Below are 11784 nucleotides of genomic sequence, written 5' to 3'. Positions count from 1 at the left end.
AATTTGCATGACTAATACTAAGCTGTAATGAGTCAGACTAGAACAGGAAATATTATTTGTGAATTCCTTATCTTAATACATTTCTAAATTGAAAAATCTTTAACTTATCTTCCTGCCTCAAGCATTTAGGCTGTTTGTGGAATTATATGTGGGACTTCAAATGTATTAAAATAGTTACAGTGATTAGTTACAGTGATTGAAAAAATCACTTTTATGGTTTATTGAATCCAGTATTTGGGTGGGTTTGGGTCCAAACACCCACCCAAAAACCCTTTACTGAAAAAAGACTGAAAGTGGGTTTTATTTTATTTGAAATAATGCTCATCAATCACAAAAATTTTACATATTTAAAAAAAGGAGGTTCTCACATCTCTAGAAACTTTGAGCTTCTCACATCTCTAGAAACTTAGAGCAGAGCACCATGATGCTTTGCTTCTTTAGTTCTCATGCCCAGTTTTAACAGATAAGGCAAACTTCCCATGGTCATCAGATACTTTCAAACTGTAAACTGATACAAGAAAACTATTTTAATAGCCCAGAGTTTTAAATTTTTATAATTTCCATGTTTATTCATTTTCCCAGAAAAGAATAATGTCCTGTCATGTTATTTTAGGAAAACTAGTTCCTTTTTTTCTTTTGAGGAAATCTGAAGTGAAAAGCATTGAAAATAGACTTCTTAATCACAAAAACTAGTTGAAGTTCTGCTAAACCTTCTATTTGTATACCCTGAAATGTGATTCTTTTGTGTCCTGAAGTTTCAGCTGCTATTTTTTCAAGTATGTTCTATTAAGATTCATTATATATTTTTATAGTGTATGTTTTGCTAGTGTGTTTTGGTTTGGGTTTTTTAGATTCATAGAATCGTTTTGGTTGGAAGAGACCTTTAAGATCATCAGGGCCAACCACTGCCCCAGCCCTGCCACTAAACCATGTCCCTCAGTACCACATCCGCATGCCTTTTAAATACCTCCAGGGATGGTGACTCCACCACTTCCCTGGGACGATCTGTTCCAGAGCTTTACAGCCCTTTCTATGAAGAAATTTTTCTTTATATCCAACCTAAGCCCACCCCGGGACAACTTGAGGCAATTTCCTCTTGTCCTGTCACTTGTTACTTGGGCGAAGAGACCGACACCCACCTTGATGCAACCTCCTTTTAGGTAGTTGTAGAGAATGATAAGGTCTTCCCTCAGCCTCCTTTTCTCCAGGCAAAACAACCCCAGCTCCCTCAGTTGCTCCTCACAAGACTTATGCTCTAGGCCCTTCACCAGCTGTATTGGGTCTGGCTGAGCTGATTTTCCCATCGCAGCCCTCCTGGTGCAGCTTTTGTGTTGGGAGTTAGAAGGGTGTTGATGGCACCCACGTTGTGACCACCACTGAGCAGTGCTCACACAGCACCAAGGCTCTTTCTAACATTCCCCCCACAATGGGATGGGGGGTCAGGAGATTGGGGGGAACATAAACAGGACAGCTGACCTGAACTGACCAAAGGGATATTCCATACCATATGGTGTCAGCTCAGCTATAAAGCTGGTACAAAGGAGGGGGCAGGGGGCTGCTCTGGAGCAACAACTACACGTTTTGGAGCCCTGCTTTCCAGGAAGGGGCAAACATCGACTGCAGATGGGAAGCAGAGAATAAATCTTTGGTTTTTTTTCTCTTTGCTTCCACGTGTGGCATTGCTTGACTTTTGCTCTCTAAACTGCCCTTGTTTTTACCCACAAGGCTTTTGTGTCTCATTTTATTTTCCTTTCCCCTTTTTGCTCTTTGGAGGAAAGAGAGGAAAGAAGGGTGATATTGTGGCTTGGTGGGCATCTCTTGCTCACCCAGGGTTAACCCACCACACCAGCTTTGCTGCCCTTCTTTGGACACGCTGCAGCACCTCAATGTCCTTCTTGTAGTGTGAGGCCCAAAACTGAACCCAGTATTCGAGGTGCAGCTTCACTAGTACTAAGTATAGAGGTTAAAATAACTTCCCTAGCCTTTCTGGACATACTATTTGTAATACTGGCCACTGGCCAAATTCTTATAATTTTTAAGGTAATTTCAGTTCTTTCGTATGTAGGAAAATATCAGAAAGGCAATGGATTTCTTGAATACAGATTTGGACAAAAAAGGTTGTTCTCCCAGATTTGCCTCTGACTTTGTAAATAACATGGAGAGGTCTTTTTCCTTACTTGCCACAGATTCTCCACCAATAAAATTGTGTTAATAATCTATGCATCTTTCCCAAAGTACATGAAGGCTCTGGACACTTAAGAATTTGAAAATGTCTCAGTGATGATTGGTGTGGTTTTTGTTGTTATTTCCTGCCTTGGAAAGTGCTGATATTATTTGTTTAACAGCTGCACAATATAGGACCAAGTGCCATCAATAATACAGTCGTCCATGTCGGTTGGCCTGTGTCCAGTCAAGAGGAATTTCTGCTTTATATTCTTCATATTCAGACACATGGACCTTTGCACTGTCAAACGAGCTCTCCTATTAATGCAATGAAAATAAAGGTAAGTCAGCCCCTTTTATTTCCATCCCTGGCTGCATTTTGCTTCAGTCTTTCTGTCTACGCTTCACAATGGGATGGAGCTTTTGGGGAATTTTTCACAATGACCTTGAGACCATTTTCCTGAGTAAGAAGCAAGATACAGGTAGTCTGTAATGTTTCTAATGTGACAGTCATGTTGCATGGCACGTGCTTAGTTTCTGTACTCATCAGAAAAAGCTTATCCTTTGATTCAGTATCACAACAATAGATACAAGATAATTTTTAAGGAGGAAATTTGCAGGGATTTCCTTGAGGGTAATTTTTAACATAGCTGGGAATAGATGACACAATTTTTCAGTTCTTATGTGACCCTGAAAATTCTTGTGTGCTAAGGAATACATTAATTCAGAAAGTCATTTGTACAGCAGTGCTTAGCAGATGAACTCCAAAAGGTGACACAAACTTTTGTTATGTAAAGGGATGTACATAGCTCTTCAGTTGAGTCTGATACAACCTAGCACAGTTGTTACATCTGAACCTGTTGGCAGTGGGGAAAACGCATTATAGCACAGTAATGCAGTATCATTAAATTGAAAGACCTGAACCTCTTAGAGCCGTTTGTTTATGTATGGCAGTTTGGTTTTTTTAGGATAATTCAGGTTGAAAGAGACCTCAGGAGTACTCTGCTCCAACATCCTGATCAAGCAGGGTCAGCTATGAGATTGGACTAGATTTTTCAGGGCTTTATCCAGACATATCCAAAGACAGAGACTGCAAAACGTCTCTGGGCAAATTCTACTGCTTCTTGATTATATTTACAGGGAGAAAGTTTTACCCCTACTGAAGTGCTGGGGTCTAAACCCCCAGCCCTGAATCAAGGTTGACATTTGGATGATGCCCACAACCAGGCAGGAGGGTCCACCTTCATTTTCTCTCAAGGCCTGGCCAACCTTGGGAGGGAACCAATTAGGAAATCACCACCAGGTGCCCCAACTTTAGTATTAGCATTGGGTGTCCTGCCTCTAAAGATAATCATATAGAAGCTGGCTCTGCTGGTAGTGAAGGGGGGAAGTTTACTGGTGTAATGGGGGCACTGTGTAGGGTTTCCCATTATTGGAAGGGCTCCCTGGCTGTCTACTACAAGTAGAGTTCCCAGTGATGGCAGGACAAGATCAGGAGCAGGACAGAAAGAGGTTTGCATATGTAATGATACTTTTCCTTGGCAGTTGCTGTATGATTGGAATTGGACTGATGACCTGGCTTATTCCTTCCCCCATGGCCTGGTTTCTGACTTGGCTTACTCCTTTCTTTGCTATGTCATATACCATGAGTGAATATATTGATCTATTTATTCCTCTAGTTGTTAGGCATCCTTCCTATATATTTTGGAATAGAACGTTGAAGTCTTTCCTGTATGCTTCCTATTAATGGCCTTATCCTTCCTACTGGTGCATGTAGTCAGCAAGAGACCTATGTCCAGTCTGAACCTCTCTTGCTTCAGCTTACGTGCATTGCCTGTCATGATCCCACCAGGCACCTCTGTGAAAAGCCTGGATCCATCTTTGTGATAACCTTCTACTTCTGACAGCTTCAGTCACCCCAGATCACCCCAGATCTTCCTCATCACTGGGCTGAACAAGCACTGGTCCCTCAGCCTCTCCCAGCAGAACATGTGCTCCAGCCCTGAATTCCTTCCAATATATTGATCTCTGTCTTCTACTGAGGCTCCAAAAGTGGATGTTGTAGCGATATGTGGTCTATTGAGTGCTGAGCAGAGGGGAGTAATCACTTCCTCAGTGTACTGCCTTTGCTGCTGTTCATACAGCCCTCCCTGTTGACAGGGCACACTGCTGGTTCACTAGCAGCTTAAGCCAGGTCTTCTGCAGAGCTGCTTCTTAGCCAGTCAGTCCTCAGCACGTTTTGCTGCCATGGGCTATTTCCTTGCACCAAGTATATGATAAGATACATATTAAAAATATCATATGCTGCATTTCATATTGCGATCACATTCAACATAGTATGAGACAGTGTAATCTATAAAATGGGGTCATTTTAGAAGCTGTCTTAAAGTGTTAATGATTTTAATTGTTTAAAGAACGTACTTTCCCTATAAAGAGAAACTATCAACTAGAATTCTGCATGGAATATACTCCATACATGGAATTTTCCATGTTTTGCCACTTGATGAAAGAATTCATATAGTCTACAATTATTTTATGGTTTAATCAATAGTAGCTCAGAAAAGTTACAGCTTTGTCACCAATGTGACAAGTTTTGGTTTTTCTACTTGGAAATGATTCTGTAATTATTTTAGTCATACAATCAAAAAGGAAAAAAATCCTGTGATAGTTTTTTCACAAGTGTTACTCCTAGGTATTGCTTCCCTGTATATGGACATAGCAGAGTTCCCCTGTCCATCGTTTATGGCAGAGTTAAGAGATCTCAGAGTTTGGAGGAAGCCTAGTAGTGGTCTCCTCAGTAAAGTGTTGATATGCCAGTGTCTAAAAGCCTATTTTAAGATCTATGTTTGTGATGGCAGATTGCCCCAAAAGAGCTTAGTTTGGCTTAAAGTCAGAAGATTTAGCAAAACACAGCTCTACATATTATCCCATCAAAACCAAGGTATCAGGTTTATGAAGTATAACTGATTCCAGACAATTCTGGAGTAAACAACACTTCTTGAATTTAACTAGTGGCCTGGGCTGTTTTATCTTGCGGGGACAGCTGCTTCCAAATGCTCAAGTGCTCTTTGCATACCAGGAGGGATTTAAGTTTGGTACAGTGGATGAAAGTGGAGACATCTTTCTACTTACTCATGGCCACAAGAGCTACAAGAGAAGTCTAGAGAGACAGAACTACAATATATACCTAGAATAATATAGAAAAATGGATTTATACAAAATACATTATGGCTAGAGTTTTGCATTTCACTTAGGAAGCCAGTAAGCAGTTAGAATTTCCTCCTTTATCTGGTTTCTCTAGAGGAAGAGAAAGGACATGAGTGATAAGGAACTGAAGACAGAAAATGTTTCCATTTTTTACCCCAAGCACAGCAAGCTTGGAAACAGATAATTTTTTCTATTAGTCATTTCCACCCGTTTTTCAGGACATATGAGCTGCAAGAAGCTGAGCTCCTGCATTTGTATTTGCAAACCTAGCATCTCACAGCCACTGATCAGATCCATTTGCAAGGACATGAAAAGGAGTTCAGCAGCCCCCCTCCCTAGCCACTCTGTTATGAGTCTCAGTTAAGAAGATGAGATGGGAACATTACTGTCAGGAGGGCAGAGCTTCTGAGCAGTAGGTGCCACAGTTATTAGTGAAATTTTCAAGCAATGTATTTTTTTGTGAGTTTTTTTTCTTTTTTTAGTTTGCTCTTCCTTCTACTTGATAATGATTGCATCTGTTACATAAACAAGACCAAATTCTTGTGAGGCTTTTGAGAAATTTTACTGTAATAATGAAATAATGGGCCATCTGTCTTAGACTATGTCTTTAGATGCATAATCATTATTGCAAGAATCTAAACATCCTTTCTTTATTTCAGTTTTTCAAAGCTCTGAATGGCATGAATACACACATCAGGTTTCAAATATGTAATGCTGTCAAATTCAAATCAGGACAAATGCTTATCTGTTGCTTCACATATGAAGAAGATAGAGAGACAGCTTCCTTCGGGTTTTGTGTAAACAGCAGAACGCCTGGCTCAGATTTCCAGGCAGGGCTAAGGACATTGCATGCCTGGCTCCTCTTGGATTTCAGAACCTAGCTCTTTTAGGGTGCTTGGGCATTTCCCCTTTGAAATGACTTGGATTGTTCTGTTTCAGTCAAAGCAGTATGTTCCTCCCTGCTGCTGAATTTCTTGTCTTCTAGAAAGGTTTCCTTTGTGCTCCATTGTTCCTTTCACAAAGATAAATCAAACCTGTGCACACATGAGAAAACTCTTATTTAGGGACTTTTCTTTTTCTGTAGCTTATCTTTCTGTGAAGGCAGTGAGGAACATGAAAGCATAATAAAGTTATGACTCTTCCAAAAGGTGTTAAGAGGAGCAAAAGGACTGATCCAAGATATGGAACAGATTCCCTTGCGGAAGGACTCGGTATAGCAGGATGCCTCAACCTAGAAAGGAGGTGACAATGCACAAATATGAGCCACAAGATCAGAAGCGGTGGGGAGAGCGTGGGTGAGAATTGACTGCTCTCTGCCCGTTACTGCACAGGAATGCAGTGTGTTCACTGCACAGGAACTGGAGCATCAGATGAAAAGATCAATCTGTAGAGCTGGACTGAAAACAAGTAAAAGGAAGTGGTGGTTCATGATGGCAGGTATTAAATGTCTGGAACTTGTGGCCAAAGAAAGTAATCAGGGTTTAAAGTTTACATGGTCTTAGGAGGAAACCGGACATATTCACAAAAGAGAAGTCCATTGAAGATTAATAAATGAACAGAAACTTCATGTAGATCAGGAAGTCCCTGAGCTGAAAATATTTGGAAGCTGAAAGTTATTAGGAGAGAGCATTGTGTATGCATGCCTTGTTCTTACTCTTCCTTCCACGTCTGTCTGAAGATGTTGATGAGAAGAGCACTCAGCTAGATGGACTTTTGGCCTCACCCAAAAAGTATTCCTGATGAGTTGGGTTTTTTTTCCCAGATTGGTGGAAAAAAGTAGTTTTCTGGAGCTTGTGCCTGTAAATACCAAAAGTATAGGCAGTGTTTTCCAAATCTGGTGGACAGTACAGGGTGGCACACATGGCATATTCTCAGTATCTAAACACATGAGCGAGGCATCTGTTGGGGAAGCGGCGGATTAGCAGCTAATAGTACCCACCACATGGGTTAGGTACATACAGTTATTTAACTGGCAGGCACTAGCCTTTTCTAGGCTGCAGAGCCATTATTACTGTGTGTAAGTCCTGATCTGGAGACAAAATAGTACGATCTGATGCATTGCTCTTGAATGGTCACTGACACCTCTTGTATAACAGCTTTTACACCAACTCCTCTTCCAGAACATTTCTGATGGAGTTACACATTGCAGCAGAGGGTATTGCCTGGCTAGAAAAAGACGGAAATTAACCAGGTTCTGAAGTGAGAAGTGAAGAACTGGAGAGATCTGGAAATCTGCTTAAGGCGAAGAAAGCAGTGCAGTTTTCCCTAGTGGGGAGACCAAGACAATCCATTGTAGTGAAAGAGAGGGAGCAAGAATCTATTTAAAATAAGGTATGGTGTGCTAAATATGTGGCATGTGAAACAGCTACAGCGACAGAGTTGCACAATGCCATGCTACTAGCTCAGGAAGGATAAAATAATAATTTTCACTTGAACATCTAGGCCACTGGAGAAATTCTGCTTTTAAACTGTCACAGGAGACATGTATATCTTCTTTTAACCACAGAGGGCTGCTTTCAAACTTTTGCTGTAATAGTTAACTCCTGAAGATGCTAACGCTAGGATTAATGAAAAAAGTAACTATAAAAATCATCTACTATTCAAATGAATCTACATACTGAGGGCTTCTTCAAAGGTATGTCATTATATTGTTCTTTTAATTTGGCATCATTAAAGAAGCCTATATGTGCTGGTGAAAGAATCCTGGAAATAGAATTCTCACACATTATCACATTGAGAGGGAGAGATTTACTAGCTATTTAACTGTTCCCTTGTTGCAAAAAGACAGTCTTAATCTAATTAAGCAACATGGGAAAAAAAAATCTTATTTTTGCTTAAGGAGTTTTCATCAGTTAAAAAGTTACAGTATTTTGCACTTTTTAGGATGCTTTTGACTAAATATCTCAGGTTGTGCCAGGGAGATTTAGGCTGGATATTAGGAAGAACTTCACAGAAGGGGTCAGTAAGCACTGGAACAGGCTGCACATGGAAGTGTTGAAATCACCATCCCTGGAGGTATTTAAAAGACAGGTAGATGAGGTGCTTAGGCACGTGGTCTAGTGGTGGACTTGGTAATGTTGGGTTAATGGCTGGACTCACTGATCTTAAATGTGTTTTCCAACTGAAACGATTCTATGATCTCAGACAATGTCAAAACAGTTCCTTCTTTAGCCTCATAGTTTTAATCAGATGAATGGTACAAATTTTCCCAATCTAGTGCTACACAATTAGCCTGTGGAAGGTTTTGTCCGTTTCTCACTATTCTCTTCCCTTTAGTGCTACAACATTTCTTAAAATTGCAAACAGTTACTTTAGAAATTTAAGATATTCTGTGTTCAGAGGTTAAAGGAAATGATAAGATGGAGCTGATGTAGACCTCAAAAATTCCTGCAAAGATCCTACTGCCAAACTTTCACATATATTTTATTGCAATTTTATGTCATGGATTGTCATGAACTAGAATTTGTCTCTCTCTGTTAGCAGTTGGGTTCCCAGGCATTCTCTGAGGCTTCTTGAAAGAAGCCAGAAATGTTCTATGTAGAAGTTAAAGACTGTCAACAATAAAAATAGGTTTTAATCAGAGAGTAAAAATTGCTGAAGATAATGCATTTTAAGATGAGAATAAAAATGAGTAAACTGTTGCATTATACAAAGTTCAGTTGTTATTAAAAGAGATCTGTAACAAATAATGATCAAAAGTTCTGTTGCTAGAATTCAGATTTCCTTTTTTTTTTTTTTTTTTCTTTTACTTTCTAAAGCTGGTAGAATCATTATATGTCAATAGGCAGATCCTGGTCTGAACTAATAACCAGATTTCCATGCAGCAACTTCAAATTTATCCTGTTACAAAGATCAGAATCTTGCCCCAAGAGCCTAACAAAATTAAGTACAGCAATGAAATTGACACCAGTAAAAAGTGGAAAAAAACTTTTATCTACTTCAGTTCCTGTAATTGGGCAATATCTGGCTGTGCTATTACTCATCATGCTTCTAGCTGCAGATAGTATAATCTCATGTCTGTGCTGTTAAATTGAAAAAACACTGTTAATCCAAAATTCAAGGCCTCTGAGAAGGAAACAAATCTGTTAGAATCATTGTATGAGTATGTCATAACCATTCACATTTTTTCTCTTTGCAGTTCACCATTCCTCAAGACACACCTGAACTTGCTGCTTTTTTATATAATTCTACAATTTCTCATTACATCAGGAGGAGGGATGTCATGGTGGCAGAACCACACAGGAAAAACTCTGCAAAAGTATTGGTGAGCTATCTAAAACTGATAAACTGAGTCTAAGCTTGCAGTATATCAAAGTGGCTGTGGTTTGATGGCAACTTATTTATACACTTTTAAACATTTTTCTAAGTTGTTTTTAATCTCTCAGTTTAAAATATTGTTTATTGCATATCATTGTGTCACAGGTTAGCAATTTTGTTTGACAGATTTTTACATTCGAAATCATGACCCAAATTCCTGGGTGTCTGTAGCCAGTGAGGTGCGTTTACACCTGAGCTGACATGGAAGGCAGAAAGTTTGTCAAGATTAATTTTATCAGGATCAACAACTGCATCTAATTATACCCATATTACTCTCAGGACAGCAAGACTGCAGTCACATCTCTGTGGTCATGCAATGGCACACTTAACCACAGGGAATTTCAGCACAGATTTAAAGAATGGACCCCTCTTCCATTAATTAAATTGCAGAGTCGGACTTTTGAAAGTTAGATCTCTTTTTGTTAACTTGGTTCCTAGCATTCTGACTCTTTCCTAAAGAGTAGCTCACACTTAAAATTAACATTTTAATGTAAAGTAATGGTTCTAGCCTACCAAGAGTATATTTGTTGCCCCCAGTTAGTACTTATATACGCATGGGAAAAGGTAAGATTCTTGCCCTTTGCAGTACCAGAAGCAAGGCAAGAGGGACAGGTCACTGCATTCTTAGCTTTCCAGACAATGCTGGAGCAAGAGCAAAGATCTCTCTCCCAGGAGAGTAGTTCTGATTAGTCATTAATCAATTAATCATTAATACATGAGTATTTAGACTTGGGTGCATTTTCAGAAGATGAATATTTTTTCCATTCCTGCATTCAGGGCCTCTCTTCAGCATACTTCAGCATTGTAGCTATCAGCTCCCCTTGCCTAGGGGCTGTGTTCAAACTCAGTGACCTTGAGGTCAGTCGTGGGATTCATGTAGTCAATCCTTTCCATCTATTTTCATGAACCTCAGGCAGTTTCTTTCATGCTGTCCATTCTCTTATTAAGCTGTTTACTGCAAGCTCATGTCAGAATCTCTCAACATCACTAGAATTTGGTAGAAAGAAAATAACGTTACAGATCTGGAGTAGTAGAATAATTATGCTGCTTCTGAAAGTCAATTTGGCAATTTTTGTAACAGGAAGAAGATAGAATCTGAAAGTAATTAATATCTTAAAGTTATTAAGAACCAGAGTCACAGATGAACCCATTTTAAACAATAATCACTGTTGACTTCTATGTAATTCTTCATCAGCCTATTAGGCTGGGAAGAATATTATTCCACTGGGGATGAAGGAAAAATGCCTGAGCCTTCATAGACATACCAGTCAATACCACAGAACACTTAATCCATTCTTCAGTGATACCTTAATTATCAGTTATCTTTCTCAGTGATTAGGTTCATGTGCTGCCAACATAGACATTACTGCAGCAACTGAAAGTAGTTAAGAAAGTTCTTAAGTATGCGCTGTGTCTGCATCATCAAATACAAATACAAAGAAGAGATTTTTCATCTGCTTGATGTAGACATAGTTTTTAGCTGAGTACTAAAATTTAAAGTTTAAAATTGTCACTGTGATGAGCAATGCAATATGCTTTTGATAAGCACAAATTAGAATAGGATTGGGTGCAGTGCTTACTACTGGACATACAACAGGACTTCTCCGAGATGGGCATAGAAAAGCAATATATCATTTGTTCATTTAGAGAGGTGTCCCAACTCTGTGCCCTCAGCATGGCATACTACAGATCCAGAAAATTGTTTTTGACATATTGAAAGTATACATGGAAAGTGAAAGTTGCTCTGAAAAATGACTGATTGGCCAAAGGTAATTATTTGTTAAAATTTGGTGGGTTGTTTGGTTTTGTTTTGGTTTTTGTTTTTTGTTTTTTTTTTTTTTTTGTCAGAAATGTTATTTTCATCAAAGCATTTTCACAGGCAGAAAAGATGTTCTGAGAGCTCCTTGTTCTATTTATGCTGTTCATTAAACATTTGGTTTCTCGTCCATTAGTTCTAATGTTACAGTGTTCTGAAAATCACTACAGGCTAAATGCATTATTAAGAAACATAGAAATATGCATACAGGTCCTAAAATGTCAGCCAAAAGTAGACTTTTTTTTGCATACTAATGATTTATTTTGTTAATATGTGGTTTT

Source organism: Merops nubicus, unplaced genomic scaffold, assembly GCF_000691845.1.
Source record: "Merops nubicus isolate BGI_N331 unplaced genomic scaffold, ASM69184v1 scaffold4937, whole genome shotgun sequence".
Taxonomy (NCBI): Eukaryota; Metazoa; Chordata; class Aves; order Coraciiformes; family Meropidae; genus Merops; species Merops nubicus.
This window is presented reverse-complemented; position numbering follows the sequence as displayed.